The sequence below is a fragment of the Musca vetustissima genome, unplaced genomic scaffold (genome assembly GCF_032173495.1).
Source record: "Musca vetustissima isolate MV318-11 ecotype Yass unplaced genomic scaffold, APGP_CSIRO_Mvet_v1 utg83279, whole genome shotgun sequence".
NCBI classification, from domain to species: Eukaryota; Metazoa; Arthropoda; class Insecta; order Diptera; family Muscidae; genus Musca; species Musca vetustissima.
Genome location: NW_026886445.1, coordinates 56,044 through 75,913, shown reverse-complemented (window position 1 = coordinate 75,913; position 19,870 = coordinate 56,044).

Here is a 19,870-nt window from a genome sequence, read left to right as displayed (position 1 = left end):
TTTCATATGGATCAAACAATATACATACATATATGTATACAATACTATATTTTAGTAAATATCTTTGTACAGAATAAATTTTATCAAATATTTCAAATTTTCGAAAAACTGTTATACAATCTAATTTGCTATATATACGTAACTAGGCATATAGATTATACTTTTTGAAATAACTATATACTGGCAGGGGACAATTTCCCTTAAACATGCCCATGTTAAATTCACTAGACTAGGGCATGATGTGGTAACTAGTGGTAGTTACAAGTAATTAGTAAAATCACTAGTTCATAACCAGTTACACTAACTACTGGGAACATTTCTTCAAAGTAAATGAAGGTTGAGAGGTAAACATTATGCGTATTTTTTATATCGGAAATTTTACATAAATTTAATGGTAAATAGTTTCTGAAATATATTTTTCATGAATTCGTTAATTTTTACCAAACCTAAATTGATGCAATTCTGATACGGCAAAACAACGTTTGGCGGGTCTGCTAGAATTATATATTATTTTCGATCAAACTCCGTCGCGCAGTCACATCACTCATTTGTAGATTTAAATTTGTTTTTTCCTTTCAGTGGACGCTGAAGGGTTCATTCTACTGAATCGTACTAGGCATCTTGGGAACACACAATATACTGTATGTTTTAAAACATTTAAAAATAACAGCAAAAAATGAATTAAAAAACATTTCTGCAAAATACTTTGGAGAATAAATAATTTAAATATAAGGTGTTGTTTCCTACTAATGTAGGAAAATATATGGTAGATACGCAATTGAAGTATATATGTTTGGACATAGTTAGGCGGGAAAGACCATTTACAGATGACACTTTTATAAAAATTATTCTTTTGAAAACTATAGCATAATTCATAAACGAGTTTGTTTCCAAGCACTCTGCAATTGAAATTGCTGAGCCAATTATAAACCAGTAAGGAAAGAGCAAAGTTGGACGGGGCCGACTATATGATACCCTTCACCACTATGGGTATATTAAACAGGAATATTAGCATGAAATTGGATGAAATAAAATATGTGATATTTATCTAAATATAAATCTACCTAGATCTATCGATAAAGTATGTAAATCGACTTCAAACAAATATAAATAGGTCATACGTTGGGCTATGTCTGTACTTCTAGAAAACGCAACTATATAATTTTATGTTCAATTTTGTACGTTGTGCAAAATTTGATGTCAATCTGACTAACATGAGGAGTTTGATGCCCAATTTACTTGAAATCCGGCGAAAATATATGTGGGAGCTCTATCCAACTTGTACTAATTTCAGAACGTTTTGTTCCTATTGGTTCCGTAGTACGTCAATTACTTAAAATCAATCTATAATAAAAGGGAGCTATATCTAAATCTGGACCGATTTTGACGAAACTTGGCAGACATCATTCTAGGCTCAATTAAGTACGTTATGCCAAATTTTGTGCAAATCATATATCTTTCGATTTGCACAAAATTTGGGACTTTGGGGCACCATTTACATGAAATCGGACGAAACTATATATGGGAGCTATATCTATATCTGGACCGATTTCCTCCAAACTTGGCAGACATCACTCTAGGTTTAATTCAGTACGTTACGTACGTTTAATTCATACGTTTGTGCAAATCGAAAGATATATAGCGACTTTGGTGCACCATTTACATGAAATCGGACGAAACTATATATGGGAGCTATATCTAAATCAGGACCGATTTTCTCTGAAACTTAGTAGACATCATTCTAGGTTCAATTCAGTACGTTATGCCAAATTTCGTGCAAATCGAAAGATATATAGGGACTTTGGGGCATCATTTACATGTAATCGTAAGAAACTATATATGGGCTCCCATATATAGTTCAATAGCCTTTACTAAAGAAGGCCGGAATATTTTTGCAGTATGTGAGAAAATATCGATTGATATTGGTATTTATTATATCAAATCGATTGTTCGAGTAGTGTAGAATATATTTCATCAAAAAATATATCAGTCACAACAGAACGTACAGAGATCAAGGCCTATGTTGACGAGTAAAGGTTTCTGGCACACAGCAGCATGATTGATGGCCAACTCTTGACCCTTAAAATCTATTGAACATGACAATATTTTTCCAAAATAATATTTTATAATATTTTATGAAGTCAACATAGTACTGTACCAACTTTTAGCAATTTTGATAGATTTTACAGATTTTTTCAGATATTTTCATCTGCAAATGATTCTATCAGTTTCCATAATTTAACTAAATTAAAGAGCTTTTTTTAAAAATATTTTCAAAAAATGCAGTAAAGTAAAAAAATCACACAATGTTTTAATTATATGGCCACTTCAAAATCGATGTATTTTCATAAAAACCGTTATTTGTGGAAAAATGCATGCAATAATTTTCTATTTTCGCACTAATTCTCTTAATTGCAGTATATCGAAGTGTTCTGAATTAAAAAATTTCAAAAATACTTCAAACGAATCGAGGGTTGATCAAAAAATGTTTACCACAGTAAATGTTTTAATTCTGTGACCACCACTGTATATCTAAATCTGGACCGATTTTCACGAAACTTGGCAGACATCATTCTAGACCTAAATGATTAGGCTGTACCAAATTTCGTGCTAATCGAAAGATATTTAGGGGCCGTTTACATTAAATCGGTTAAATATATATATGGGAGCTATATCTAAATCTGAACCGATTTTTCCCAATTTCAATAGGGTTCGTCCTTGGGCCGAATAAGTGACCTACGCCAAATTTCATCCAATTCGGATCATAAATGCGACCTGTACTTTGTTTACAATTTAACATGGACAGACAGACGGACGGACGGACGGACATGCATAAATCGACTTAGAAAGTGATTCTATGCATATTCTCAAAAGGAACCATGTGTCTATCTCGATTATTTTTGCCTGTTACAAACATATGCACAATGACATAATACCCTGTACCACAGTGTGGTGAAGGGTATAAAAAGTTTCGCGGTAGAATTAACTCATTTACCCCGTGAAAGAAGTTAACTACGTTTTCGTTAGACAATATAGATCTGGCATTTTTAGCCGATGTTTCCGACTTATTGAATCGAGCAAGCAACCGATTTCATTAAAACTTTTCGTCCAAACATAGTTTAAGGGGACCCCCCCATTCTCGGGGTCAAAATTTTTGTTGATATAATTAGAATCTACACTGATTAAAGATTGTCTCTACAAAATTTCAAGTGAAAATCTCAAGAACTCTTGAAGATATAGCCGATTTATTGTGTCAGCATCAAGTGACGGCTGAAGGGCTTCTCAAACTTTAAACGCGTTTTTCTCTAAACATTTTTTTGCGAATGGCGGGCACGATAACTCAAAAAATAATAATCCAATCGGTTCCAAATTTTGCAACGTTTCTCTGGGAGTGTATAGCTCTCGTATGAACTAGGATGAAGCCAATAGTTGAAGATCTTCCTTATTTTTTAACTTGGTTTTTGGTAAAAAATCGGCGATTTTTCAAAAATATTTTTTCAAAGGTCCACCATTTTGTTAATTTTAGAGCGAAGTCAATAATCCTAGTTCATACGAGAGCCAGACATGTACTCTTTCTAACACCGTTGGAATTTTCGGATTCCGATGTTCCAGTGAGGAGTTATCATACCCGCCATAAAAAATAATGACTTTTCTTTAATTACAAAAAACAACAACAAAACAATAACAAAAATTTTTCTTCTCTTTTAAATTTTCAATTATATATGTGCAAAGTTACAAACCTTAACAAGCATTTGTATTCATTTACCAGCCCATTGAAAATCTTGAAAAATTAAAATCGAGAATGGTTGGGATTCCCTTAAGTTCGAAGATGGGGAATATGGCTCCACTCCTTCTGGTACCTCCCCCACAAAATGGTCAACATGCAAACAGACTATCTGATTCCAACGAAACTTTGTACAGCCTAGTATCTTTACCAAGCCTAGATCAAGTTTGATGTTGGGACCCACTGGTCCACTCTTTATCGTACCTCCCCCACAGAGGGTCAAAATTTTCAATATTTATTATACCAATATCAAGCTAACGGAATGTGCGTTTTGAACCCAACTTTGAACATTGTGTTAAAAATTAATTTTATAATAACGTGCAAATGAACTGTCCGATGTTAATGAAACTTTGTACAACCTATTATCTTTACCAAGCCTAGATCAAGTAGGAAGATGGGACCCATTGGTCAACTCCTTCTCTTACCTCCCACAAAATGGTCAAAATTTTAAATATTTGTAAATCCAATATAAGGCGAATGGAAGGTCCGATGAGAACCAAACTTTGCACAACCCATTATCCTTATGAAGTCTAGATTAAGTCCGAAGATGGGACCCATTGGTCCACTCCTTCTGGTACCTCCCCCACAAATGATCAAAGTTCTGTCGGCAACACCGATTGACACTTTTTTACTTGTTTTATATTACAAATTGAAGATGAGAACCAAAGGAAGTAGAACTCATTCAATTTTGCAGTGATCAAATTGTCATTGGAATGTATTTATAATTATAAATACAATTTTGGGGGTTCAAAATATCCGACAGTGGCACATCATGCAATACAGATTGACTGGGACGAATTGAGGAGGATGGTGTCCTCGATGAAGTAAATATGGAAGTAAATATTTACTGGTTGAAGAAGGAGTCACAACAACGATACGAATGTACCAATAGCCATAACTACGTTATTTCAGTGTGGACAATGTTAGGTTGGCATCAATAAAATGTTCTTATGAATACTTCACATAAGTTTTCGATAAAATATTATACCCCATCAAACAAATTTATTCGATTTAAAAAATCTTTGAGTTGAAATTAAATCAGACTATCACGAAATTAAGCAATATATTGAATTTTTTTATATTTTTCGCATGTACCGAATATATGACGACAAAAGCTACCTTAAAACTATATCTAATAATTTACCACAAGAAGAACATAAATATATATAGATAATGGAAACTGTACGTCATATGGACATAAATTATGCTTCTATATAGTAATTTACATGACAGGAAATATTCCAAAATAAAATTATTTTGATTTATATTTTAATAATTGGTCTACATCTATTTTCCTTCTCATAGTTTTTACATAAAACGGAATCAAACAATATACGGAAACCCCGTTAAGGAAACTGCTAGTGAGCTTCAGATGATAAACACCGATGAAGGGGAAGAGGTTCATTCCATGAAAGTGTGAGTAGAAGTACAATCTGGTGCTTTATGATAACGAATTTCAAATAGCAATATGTTTACATATATTATGCATAGCTCTTACAGAGAGAAATTTGGTCGAGTAAAAATGGTAAACAGGAATGCCATTGGCGTTTATGTTGATTTTGAAGTATTGCCATCTAATTTTACTAGATTTGCGTTGCCGAACTTTTCAAATTATTTTGTACTCTGAAGGCAATATTGATATGTTTCCCTTTTACTAGATTTACTATTAAAAAAGTACTGGAACAGACCAATTGTCTTAATGGGCTTTAGACGTCAAATAAAATCTACTCCAATTAGGTTATAATATAGGAGGTGATGCAAATGTGGTATACTCATTTGTTTTTAGATTGCGAAATTTTTATTTTTTATCCGATTAAATTGAAATTTTGCAATTAACATGCTGATTCATGGTAGACTCTCGTAGAGTACAAATGTTTCAAATAGTAATGAGATTTTGTCTTGTTCTGGCTTTTTTTCATGCAGACTCAAGGTATACCACATTACCTGCACTTGTGTTTACTGAATAAACGTACAGTTTTTTTTTTAAATTGGTAAATATGTGGTCAATTGAGCATATTATTTGATTTTTAGTACTTACTAATTTTTTAATGCTTTAATAATAAAGATTAAAATACATTTTTAAAACAAAAACATATTTTTAAACGTCAACCGATAAAAGTCAATTTCATGAAAAATTTAATTTTTGCTACTGATTCTCAACCTGAGTTAAATAAATTAAACAGATCATTGCTATCTTATTTATACCCTTCACCACACTGTGGTACAGGGTATTATGTCTTTGTGCATATGTTTGTAACAGGCAAAAGGAAACGAGATAGACACATGGTTCCTTTTGAGAATATGCATAGAATCACTTTCTAAGTCGATTTATGCATGTCCGTCCGTCCGTCTGTCTGTCTGTCCATGTATTTTTGTGAGCAAAGTACAGGTCGCATTTATGATCCGAATTGGATGAAATTTGGCACAGCTCATTTGTTTGGCCCAAGGACGAACCCTATTGAAATTGGGAAAAATCGGTTCAGATTTAGATATAGCTCCCATATATATATTTAACCGATTTAATGTAAACGGTCCCTATATATCTTTCGATTTGCACGAAATTTGGTACAGCATAATGAATTAGGTCTAGAATGATGTCTGCCAAGTTTCGTGAAAATCGGTCAAGATTTAGATATAGCTCCCATATATAGTTTCGTCCGATTTCATGTAAATAGTGCCCCAAAGTCCCTATATATCTTTCGATTTGCACGAAATTTGGCATAACGTACTGAATTAAGCCTCGAGTGGTGTCTGCCAAGTTTCGAGAATATCGGTCCAGATTTAGATATAGCTCCCATATATAGTTTCGTCCGATTTCATGTAAATGGTGCACCAAAGTCGCTATATATCTTTCGATTTGCACGAAATTTGGTACAGCCTAATCATTTAGGTCTAGAATGATGTCTGCCAAGTTTCGTGAAAATCGGTCCAGATTTAGATATAGCTCCCATATATAGTTTCGTCCGATTTCATGTAAATGGTGCACCAAAGTCGCTATATATCTTTCGATTTGCACGAAATTGGGCATAACGTACTGAATTGAGTCTAGAATGATGTCTACGAAGTTTCGAGAAAATCGGTCCAGATTTAGATATAGCTCCCATATATAGTTTCGTCCGATTTCATGTAAATGGTGCACCAAAATCCCTATATATATTTCGATTTGCACGAAATTCGGCATAACGTACTGAGTTGAGCCTAGAGTGATGTCTGCCAAGTTTTGAGAAAATCGGTCCAGATTTAGATATAGCTCCCATATATAGTTTCGTCCGATTTTATGTAAATGGTGCGCCAAAGTCCCTATATATCCTTCGATTTGCACGAAATTTGGCATATCGTAATGAATTACGTCTAGAATGATGTGTGTTAAGTTTACTGAAAATCGGCCCAGATGTAGATATAGCTCCCATATATAATTTTGTCCGATTTAATGTAAATGTTGCACCAAAGTCCCTATATATATTTCGATTTGCACGAAATTTGGTATTGCGTAATGAATAAGGTCTAGAATTATGTGTGTTAAGTTTCGTGAAAATCGGTTCAGATTTAGATATAGCTCCTATATATTTTTTCTTCCGAGTGTGTGTAAATTGTGCACTAAAGACCCAAAGTTTGTCTGATTTCCACACAATTGGTACAATGAACTGTAGTTACTATAATACATTTCCTTTACATTGCTTTATATAATTTTGTCCCATTGTAAGAAGCAACCCTATATCTGACCAAATGAAAACTTTAATGTAGGTTACAGAATGACATGTTTATGGATCCATTTTCATGTTAATGGTCCTTCAAAAATTCGACGTCTGTTATGATTCATCTGTTAAATATACCCAAAGTGGTGAAGGGTATCATATAGTCGGCCCCGTCCGACTTTACTGCTTTCCTTACTGGTTTTTTTTTAGAACAGCAAACGATAGAATATTTTTCAGTTATTCTAAATTTTTCAGTTTACAAAAGAAGTGACTATACCACATTACCAACCTATACCACATTTGCATCACCTCCTCTAGGGTCGACCCGACCGTCTATTTTACTTATTTAACTTGTTTTTATAAGGCTAAGACAAATTATTTAATCAACACATTTATAATGCTTATAAATGCATCTCTATATCTCTCTTCGTAACACTGTTCCTTTTAGCAAAAACTAATTGTTAACGCTTTTCAGTTTGTTTTGTTTTTTTATTTAATTTCTGTGTCAACATCATCGCATTGAATATTGTCAAGTCATTAAAATGTGATTGAAACAATCACATGTTTCACATGTTCATCGTCGTTCTGCTCTTAATTTAGTGACAATGACAATTCGCGTTTTGTTTTCTTTTTTGTCGTTGGTGTTTGTTTTATTGTGGATTTTAAAAGCTTGACTGGTGCTTCTGTTGTTATTGTCACTGTTCTCACTTGTCATTATCGCGGTTGTGGTTGTCGTTCTTTTTATTGTTGTTCTGATCAAAACAAAACAGCAAGTCGTGAAGTCTTAAATGGTCAATAAATTGAAATTGATTTAAAATTAAATTAAAATCAATTTTTATTTGGATATTTTTAGTTGAATTTTTCGCCAATCATTGATGGATGCATGCAATGCGTGAATGGACAATAGATTGATGTTTTGTTGTTGTCACCTAATTGTCAATAAAATTATATAATGTAAATCATACAATAAAGGTAAGGCCATCGACAGATGCCAGTCGAATTGTTTATGTTACGTATTGATTTCCCATGACCTGAGAGAAATTGGAGGTAAGTTGCAGTGTTGAACTTGAGAGTATTGTAGAGTGGAAAATATCACTTTTGTCTTTAATTTAATTATATGAAATATCATTTTTTGTATACACGTAACTGATATAGATTTAAAATACCTAAGCAACTTTGTCAGAACATCTAAATTTAATAAGGCAATATTTGTGTACTAATGAACACTGATGTAACGTGGGTCGATGTCTTGAAAGACTATTACTGTTTTTCTAACCACCTTTTAATAGAAATAATTTTAATAGAATATTTTTTACAACAAAATGATAAATTAGTTCAACTAATATTTGCTGTGTGATCGGAAAGATATTAATACGTTGACGGACAGTAGACACAAGTGAAATTCGAAAACATCACACTAGGCTTCTACTTGTACGCTGGTCAATGCACATTTGTGCTGCTACAGCCGTCATGTCACATAGTGAACTTAAACTTGACGGCTATAGACGCAACTGTCCGTCAACGTGTTAAGAAATAGTCATAGAATTTGGAAGGTTATATTCTATGTTCGGATCAGTGAGTCACAGTCAAAAAGTATCCACTGAATAAAATGTTATTCTTTTTTATATGTGAACATAAACATCCTCCTTTAAAATTAATGAAATAATATTATTTATATATATATTTATTATCTAAATTCAATATAAAAAAATTATTGTTGCACAAAAGCAATTTCAACAGTACAATGAAAAATATCCACCGGTATTATTTACAACTTAATAACGGTTAAAAGCCAATCTTCTCATGGAATATCGATTAAAATATTGCATCAGATATTGTTTTACATTTTACGCGTGAATTTGCTTATTTGGTTAGCCATCCTGAGTATTTGAGACAATGGGACGCAACACAACGATTGCCGAGAGCAAATTAGTTATTCACCATGCTGAAATGGGAAAATCTCAACGGAAAATAGCGAAAATACTCAATATTATTCGATCCGTGGCGTAGAGGATGACAGACACCAATCAACGGCTCTGATTGGCTTTAGCATGGCGAAGTCCAGGCTTATCTTGGCCCCTTTTTCATCTCAATTGTGGACACTGACCTCCCGTTGAAATAGTGAGCTAATATGTGCCGCGAGTTCACCCATAAGAACTTGCCCACACTCGGAAAACCCCTCCTATGTTGACGACCCCTGCATACGTATAAAGGACCACGATCTGCGAATCTGCACTTGGAATGTGCGCACGATGTACAGAACATGCGCAGTTTTCGCTTTGGCGGATGTACTCAAGAAGTACAAAGCCTATATTATTGCCTTACAGGAAATGCGATGGAAAGGGACAGGCGTAAGTAAATCAGACGATTACGCACTGTATTATAGCTGCCATGAAACGAGACATACATTTGGCTGCGGATTTATGGTTAACAGAATAATAAAAGACCTCGTCTCCAGATTCACTCCAGTAGATTAGCGAATTGCTATAATCTGCAAAAAATCGAAGTTCTTCTACATCGGTCTTATTTGCGCCATTGCTTCGACCGAAGACAAAGATGAGCAGACCAAAGACATATTTTATGAGCGCCTAGAAAATTCTACTAGGAGATTTTAATGCAAAAATCGGAAGGAAATATCTTTGGCCCCACCGTCGAAATATTCAGCCTTCACGAAAAACATCCGACAACGGCATGAGGTTGATTGACTTCGCGGCAGCAAAAAACATGTTGTGATAGACGGAAGGCATTCATCCAGTTTATTAGTCGTTCGATCGATCCGAGGAGCGAATATCAATTCGGACCACTACCCTGTAGCAGCCAAGGTTCGCACTCATCGTAATGTTGCAGCAAAGGTGCGATCTAACACAACACGGAAACTCGACGTCGAAAAGCTGCAAACACAACAAGTAGCCGGGGCCTACTCCACTCAACTTACCCACCTGCTTGGCGAAAGCACTTCTTGTCCAGATAATAGTATAGAAGCACAATGACAAAGAATTGCCCACTCCCTACAAACTGCAGCAAAAGCAACACTTGGGTACTAAAAACCACCACCAAGAAACCCATGGTACGATCAGGAGTGTCGTAATGCTACCGATGTGAAAAACGCAGCGTATAGGGCAACCCTGCAGACAGTAGCAACACGTAATGTGATGGAGAATTATCGGTAGAAAAGGAGAGAGGAGAAACGTGTTATCGGAAAAAAGAAGAAAGAACAAGAAAAACGTGACCGTGAGCAAATCGAGATGTACAGGAGTTAGAATGATGTCCGGAAATGTTACCAACGAGTAAAACACCGAAGATTTTGGTGCTGGCACATCCTCCTGTAGAGATGAAGAAGAAAACCTGGTGACATATATAGACAGCGTTTTGAGGATCTGGAAGGAGTATTTTGAAAAGCTTCTGGTATCAATTAGTGGCAGTGAAGAAGATACCCCAGAACAAATAAGAGATGATAGTATAGATTGTATACTACCTAGCCCAGATGAGGTCATAAAAACAATTAATCGGCTCAAGAACAATAAAGCAGCAGGAGTCGACAGGATACCAGCCGAACTATTCATGACAGGTAGTCGAATGCTTGTCAGGAGCATGCACCAGCCACCACCAGCACCAGGAATGCATGCCCAATGATTGAAACCTCAGCATCCTGTGTCCCGTGCACAATAAAGGAGACAAGAGAATTTGTGCCAACTATAGAGCCTTCTTCCCATCGCATATGTGTGCTATGTGAACGATTGAAGCCAATGGTCAATGACATTATTGGACCTTACCAATGCGCCTTCAGACCTGGCAAATCCACCATTGACCAGATTTTCACTCTGCGCCAAATCCTGGAAAAGACCCACGAAAAACACATCGACACATACCACGTCGACTATAAAGCCGCATTCGACAGCCTTATACGTTCAGATGTGTTTAAAGCCATGCCTACATTCGGCATTCCTGTAAAATTAATACGGCTATGCAGGATAACTTTAAGTGGCACAAGGTCAGCAGTTAAAGTTGAAAGGTGAATGCTGTCAAACATTATGTAACATTATGAATAAATTGGAATCATATGCCTGCATGAAACTATCTTGTATAATTATGCCATGTTTTTTTTTTCAATAATATATTTTTAACGCCCATTTATTAGCAGTATTAGTCTAAACAAAACTGAAATGTCCAAGGAAATTATATTTAGAGAGCTCCTTTAGGAAGAAGATTTTAGACGCCAAATATTGACCGAAATCAGCATTATATAGTGGTAATTAAGAAGACAATCAGATAGATTGATCTGATTCAATCTAGTATTTATTTCTGATTTGCCTATTATACATATGTATCTATGAGATGTGGCGTATCGTAAAGATGGTCTATTCGACTTTGATCATCTCCTTACTAGTTTTATCAAGATTAACTGTGAAAATACAAGATGATACAGTATGTGAAATATTTTTATTTTTAAGTCTCTAATTTCCAATATCAAGTCCAATTATATTATACATTTCGTTTTTATATTATTATTTTGTTTGTCAAATTATCACTGATATAGTAAAAAATATATATGTAAGTATATATTTCATTCAAATGCTCCGAACCGCTTCGATGTTAATTAGTAGCATGTGCGAAACGTTATAATTGTCATATAAGAAAAAAAAACGCTCAACGCTCTTGGCAAGAGCATGACAAATGAATAAAATACTTCAAATAAATTACAAACTTAATTTATGCATGACGATAACAATAAACAGCCTAATCAGCGAGATTTAATTACATTTTGTTTAACATCAAATATATATTTTTGTGCAAAAAATATACTGCATTCCCAGATATCAGATGAACAAAAAAAAAAAAAAGAAAAAAAAACAAGGGGATTTTTTACATTTGAAAAATGTGAGAATGCTATCTAAAGCGGTTTACACACTATCATTTTTGACTGTCAACTTTTTTATCGATTGCTGACTGTCCAACAACCATAAATATTTTTGTGGTTGCCTGATGAATGACAAACATGTGAGGCCACACTATCAAACAAGCAAAATTTGGGCAAGAGTGCCACTCAAAAATGATAGTGTGTACACCGCTTAAATCTATTGATTTTGACTCTGATATTTTTAATTGTTATTATTGTGGTGTTAATATACATACATTTTTTTCTATACTTTACAAATAACGTTATTTTGCGGAAACACACAAAAAACATTTAACCCACATTTCCTGTGGGCACCTTTACTTTTTCTTAATTATAATGAAAACACATTTCCCAGATGCAACCAATTCTCCGCTATGTCTATTTTTATCCAAACGAACAGAAGTGATACTTTTCTGTTTATTTTCTCCCATTTGCCAAATTTGCATTTGAAATAGGAAAAAACTTTCAACGGAATGCAAATACCTCATGGTGGGCATGGAGAAAGTTGTTTTCCTCCTACACCATGGTGTATCTATCAACCATATGGAATGGCATGGCCAAAGTACTGCTGTAGTATAAAACCAATGGATGGTTTTATGTAATGAAGTGCTACATATGGGCTCCATACCATACAAATGGTATGTACATAAATCACAGTTCCAAATGTTTCCATAGATTCATCCATGCCGGGTTCTGACTGTTGTCTATCAATCGAAGTGATCGCATTCAACCAACCAGCCGTAGTGATGATGAAACCGAAAATTGTTCTAGTTTGGGAACTGTTGTTTTTGTGTTGTTGTTGATTAAATGTTATTGTCCGACCGGCTGCTGCTGGCAAATGTACGTCAAGACAATGATTTTGCAATCATTTTGTTTTATTGACGAGTGTTTTGCAAATTAAAGAATAGACGAAGATGAAGAAAACAAATGGTGATGACAGGAAGTTCAATTTATGGCAAATATGGGTGTTGATTTTTGTGGAAATTGAAAACAACAATTTACAAAAAAACCAACATTTTATATAAAAGTTTTATGAAAAAATATTGATACTTACAAATCGTGTTGTTATCGACAATTATTTTTATAAAGGAAATCGAGAGTTTAATTATTTTGTTCTGGACATGTACATGTGTACTTCATAGAAAAACTGGTTTTAATTATGAATACTGTTCAATGAACGGATGGGGTCTTTCCAACAAGAATTACTATTTTTTATTACCCTTTCTTCCGTTAGATATCACATATATATGAAGCTTTTATTTTGGGACATTTGACAACAATAAACTATGCTATTACTAACCAGTAAGGTAATGATGGTATCGTCTGTATATAGCCTACAAATCGAATCCGATTTCAATAAAATCCTTACAATATATATGTAGGACCAATATCTAAATTTGAAGAAATTTAAACAACTATAGTTATTTTAGTAGCAAGTCGTTAGTCAATTCAAATTTTTGTGTCAAGTTTACGATTATATTGTCTTTCCATTATGTATTATAAACTAGAAGGTCAATTCGTCATAGGTCAAGTTTTTGAGTTACGGCGTGATAAATTTTTTGCTGGTAATTGCACTTTTTTTGAGATCACAAATCGAATAAAGAATATTTTTTGTTTTAACCGATCATTATAATAAATATTACATTATGAAGAACTGTGGAGTATCTACAATTCATATTCGTACACCCACTAAAAATTAAGAATTTGCGAAGATCATTTTTTTGAATTTCATTTCAGTTTTATTATCTTTAGAGTAACAGATTAACTCGGATGTTATTTGTTTCCGTTTCGTTTATTTTCAGGACCTCCATGTTTCTAATGCCTTAACTTTTTTTAAAAAATGAATCATACCCAATACGATTGGGATCTGGGCTTTGAGGGGATGTTTGAAGTATTTGGGACTGTTATTCCGGATCCAATCCGGAATCTAGCACAATATGTTTGGAATCGTTATCCTGTTTAAAGATAAAGTCCCGCGAGACCTCCATTTGAATGTACTTTGCATCAAGTGTTTCTTTAAAATGTTTATATAGTACTTTGATGTCATATTGCCATCAACAAAATGGAAGTTTCCAACACCAGCTGCAGAAAAACACCATCATACCATCACTGAGCGCCACCATGCTTGAATGCCGGAATGTAATTAATACGGGGTAAGTTCGTATTGTTCTCTGGCCAAATTTCTACGCGTCCATCCGACATATTTTTATTGAATTTGGAGTCGTCGTAAGCACTTCTTTTTTCCAAAAATTATAGTCCTAGTTTTGGAATTTTTTGGAAAAAAAACTATTAGTTTTTGCTTATTAACTGGTTTCTAATAGCATACAGACTTTAAAATCCAATTTTTCTAATGTAATTTGGCACTGTTTAAAGCCAGTTGTATTTTTGAAATCTCCCACAAAGATTTTCCATCAATGAGCAGATCTATTACAATTTTTCGTTGTTTGTCTGAAAGTTCACATAATTTTATATCCATATCAAATTTTCCTAATGCCATGTACAGACGAGCGTTGTTCGCTCTCGCATTCGTTGCTCGAACCTTAATTATGAAGTAATTACATGGTATAATAATAGAAGGTAACAGCAAGTGTTGTTGTACAAAAAACGATACAACAACCACATGGAAATTTGTTGTTGTAAGTTCTACTAGTGTCAACTCATTTGACAGAAAAATGTAAACAAACAAACAAATTATCATCAAATTATTTTTTATTTTGAAAATGAAATATTTTCGAATCTTCAAAATAAAAATTGAAAAACATTAATGAAAATCTATCAAATTTATATTTCTATCGCTTCCAAATCATTCCTATAATTGAGTCATTGCCATATATATGTGTAACACATATGAAAATGCTGGGAATAGCGAGTTATTCCTTGAAGAAAGATTTGCTTCCTCAAACTTTCCCAGCAGGCAGATTTAGTAAATTGAATACGGGAGCACATTTAATAAAGAACAATTACAAATTGAATGCGTTCCCAATTTTCCTGTTGGGTGATTTTTAAAAACATAATTTGTCAAATTCATATTGACACTAGTATTACGTTGGAATCAAATCAGCTGGGATTTCCTGTTACCTTTTATAATTGTACCATGAAGTAATTACTTAGTTCCCCATACAAAATTTTCTGAGCGAATACCGACTTTTGTACATTGTTCAATTCGAATCACTCTCTGAATAACCAAAAAATTTGTCCTATCCCTAACAATTGAGAGAATTTATCGCATGAAAATATTTATAAAATTTTCAAACGTTTTCAGTAAAATTGAAAATGTAACAAATTGTATAGTTGTTATATATGCAGCAGGATGTAGATTTTGTTTTCTACATAATGTAATGTGAGCTTCTTTCCCCTTGGTTCTAATTAGCGTACAAAACAAGACACAAATGTGGGGAAACTCAAACAAAAATTTCTCCAAATTTTTGTATGTGACATTTGAATTTTCAGGAAAAATGGAAAACATGAATTAAAAGCAAATAGATATGGGTTCATACTATAGTCAGGAGAAAGAGAATTATTTTTTCTATTTAGATCTATATGTGATTCACGCAAATTTGTTACAATTTTGTTGTAAAACAAGAAACAAAAAGTTTGAAAAAAATAAACATTGATGACATGCATTGAGAATAGTGTTGTATGAACGTGTAATTCATGTACGTAAGTCTGAGAGCAAACTACGTTGTTCGAATGCCCATCAAAACATGGCATAACTTTTTTGTAGAATTTGGAATTTGATACATATCGTCTGTTCCCTTACTGCAAGAATCTACTAGATCTTACTACTTTCTTCGATATCATAAAGGAAAATTCGTTATCGTAGTAAAAAGTTGTAGATTCTTGCAGTACGGGAACATACCAATATATTTTGATAATACAGTCATCAAAAATAAACTGGGGAAACTCAGAAATACAATTTTCACATTTCCTGTTAATTAGAACAATAACATACCTTCACCATCTGCACGAATACGGGTTTTGTTAGCAATATAATGCAAACAGCGACATCTAGCTTTTTAGTCACGAAACATAATGTCACATTTTTATACCCTTTACCACGTTTCATTTTATTGAACAAAAGAATGCAGCATATAAAAATACAAAATTACTAAATTAAAATCAATTCACAGTTTGACTAAAAATAGGTGCATGTGTTTCCATACATATAAATAATATTCTTTCAAATAGATTAAAAAAAGTATTTTATTTTTCTTTGGAGTAGGGAGTTATCACGCTGATAATATAAAATCGTACATATTTTCTTATATGAAACGTTTTCAAATACATTTGTCAACTTTGATGTTTGACAAACATTTCGTATATGTGTTTTTCTTATATGAAGCAAAGTTTACACTGAGGAGATGTAAAAAAGAGATATGCTTATGTCCGATATCTACTGAAGCAGACTATCAGTCTAATTGTTACACAGAACTTATTATAGCAAACAATGTACTTAACTTCAAAAAAAAGTGTAGGAGTTACCGACATACATATACAGGGGAGAGGGACACCTTTGAACACTTTTTGTTTTCAAGCCCATACAATTTATTATTTTATAATTATTGGACTTTTATAAATTTTAATAAATAGGCACATATAAATCAAACACGAAAGTCCTCAACGTAGCCGTTGTCGATTGGTATTTTAGGTTCTCGTTGAATAACATATCTCTCTACCAAAAACGATAAATATATAACATTCCCCCAATATTTGGTATTTTGAGAATTTTGGATCTGATTTTTTTTTTTAAATTAAATTTTATGTTATTTGGTATTTTGGGTTCTCGTTGTATAGCACATCCTTGTACTAAAAGTTATTAATATTGAGGGTAGGGAGAAGGGGGTGTCGTAATATGGGGTATTACGACACCCCACTTCTCCCTACTAAAAATTATTAATATTGACCAAAGTCAGATTTTTGGAAATTTTAGACATGTTTTCAACCGAATTGTTTGTAATTTGGTATTTTGTATTCTCATGGGCTGTCAAATTGTACTACCAAAAATTCAAGGTTAAATGTCCTATCAGTTTTCTCCTAGGAGCCCCCATTATTTTATATTTTTTGAATGTCGTCCTCACGGTGTTTACTTGTTAAATCCCCAGCCTTATGGCTAATGAGGGTATATACATTTTGCTAGGATAAAATTGTATCTCATCTCTTTGGGACCGAAGTTTTTTCGGATCAAATCCCATTCAGACAATTTGGAGTCGATTTATTTCGATAACTCTCGAAGATTCTACACATTTTTAAATAATAAGCCTATCCGGTAACACCTTTTATCAACCCCTTCTATTATAAGTCCAATATTGAACGAATTCTGTCTGATTTGATACAAACTCTACTTTAACCAAACTTAGATCAAGACCGAAGATGGGGGGCATTCCTTATGGTAACTTCCAAACATACCAAAAGCTGAGGGTGTATATACTTCTTTTCTCCGTTTTTCACAAAATTTAATACTACTTTTTGATTCATTTTTTCGAATAGTAAAATATTGAAGAGTATACCTCCACAATGAGGTAGACATTAAAAATATCTAACAACGTTACCTAAATTCCAACGAGGCGTAGAAAAATATTCAACTTCCGTACGTCTACGTATTTCGGTAACATTCATTTAAATGCATGTCTTTTTCTTTTGGTGATGAATATCGACGAACGGGCCCGTCGAAATTTAGGTAGACCTTTAAAATCGATAAAATATAAAATTTATCAAGAAACAAAATGCCAAAATTCAGACACTCAGGTTGGAAAATTGAGCTAAAACTTTGAACATAAGGAATATGATGAAGGAGGGTACCGGGCTATATCTACATGTGGATTCATATTGATCATTTTTGTTAAGAATATTTGACACTCAACGAAAACGGCCAAATTTTAAATTATAAACCATTGTATTTAAAATCAAGCCCAAAATACCGAATAAGGTGGGTTAACCATAATATGGGGTCTATCCTGAAACATGCATCAATATCGATAGACATTGGTAGGCAGATTTTCTAACCAATGAGAATCCAAAATGTGAAATTAAAGCCATTTTGGCTAAAAACTGGAGGTACGGTTATATGGAGGCTACCCAAAAAAGTGGACCCATGTTAATAGTTTCTGGCATGAATTAATAATAAAAGGTAACAGCAAGTGCTGTTGTACAAAAAACGATACAACAACCACATGGAAATTTGTTGTTGTAAGTTCTACTAGTGTCAACTCATTTGACAGAAAAATGTAAACAAACAAACAAATTATCATCAAATTATTTTTTTTTTTTGAAAATGGAATATTTTCGAATCCTCAAAATAAAAATTGAAAAACATGAATGAAAATCTATAAAATTTATATTTCTATCGCTTCCACATCATTCCTTTAATTGAGCCATTTCCATATATATGTGTAACACATATGACAATGCTGGGAATAGCGAGTAATTCCTTCAAGAAAGATTTGCTTCCTCAAACTTTCCCAGCAGGCAGATTGAGTAAATTGAATACGGGAGCACATTAATAAAGAACAATTTCAAATTGTATGCGTTCCCAATTTTCCTGTTGGGTGATTTTTAAAAAACATAATTTGTCAAATCCATATTGACATTAGTATTACGTTGGAATCAAATCAGCTGGGATTTGCTGTTACCTTTTATAATTGTACCATGAGTTTCTGGTAGAATAATTTACAGACAATGTGTTCAAAATCCACAGAAACCCGGATACTTGGGTTGTACCATTATATGGGGTCTTTTCCAAAATGTGGATTGAGTTTTCCCATTTGCAATTCCAAACATCCTAGGAGCTTTAACAATGCCTGCGCAAAATTTTAAAGCTTCATCCTCAATATTGTGATCTCAATCGTTATTTCAGCAGACAGACTGGCATGACCAAATCGGCATAAAATTGTTTTTATATACACTTCATGGGGTCTCCGAATATTTCAAACTTTTGAAAACAGAATAACAAATTTATGGATGATATAAGAATGCGTAAATCGAACATATGTAACTCAGGAAATTTGAAAATACCGTACAATTTGAATATGCCCTCCATGATATGGTGGAGGATATTCAAATAATATTTTATGCAGCCATACAAAAACACAGCAGTGGCTATTATTTAGAAACACTTTACTGCACATAAAATGATAGCATACTTTTAGGCCACTGACAATAGTTGCCTGCTAACAACAGGCAAGTGTATTGATAATCATCTTTAACATCGAAAAGGAAGGTCAAAATACTTCTATCGAAAAACCATAAAATAAGGGATTTCCTTTCTTGGAAATAGACATTCTTGTTTCAACAATTTGGAAGTGTACAGCACAAAAAGTTATAGTGAATTTCTATAAAAAAAAATGTTAACAAATAAAATTGAACCACAAATCGAAAATAAGCAAAAAATTTACTATATTCAATTTGAAAGTTATTTGAATGCAAGAAATGTTGATAAGCATATTTTTCGGCAAGAAAAACCAGAATTACGATTAAAACTCTTGCAACATCCAGTAT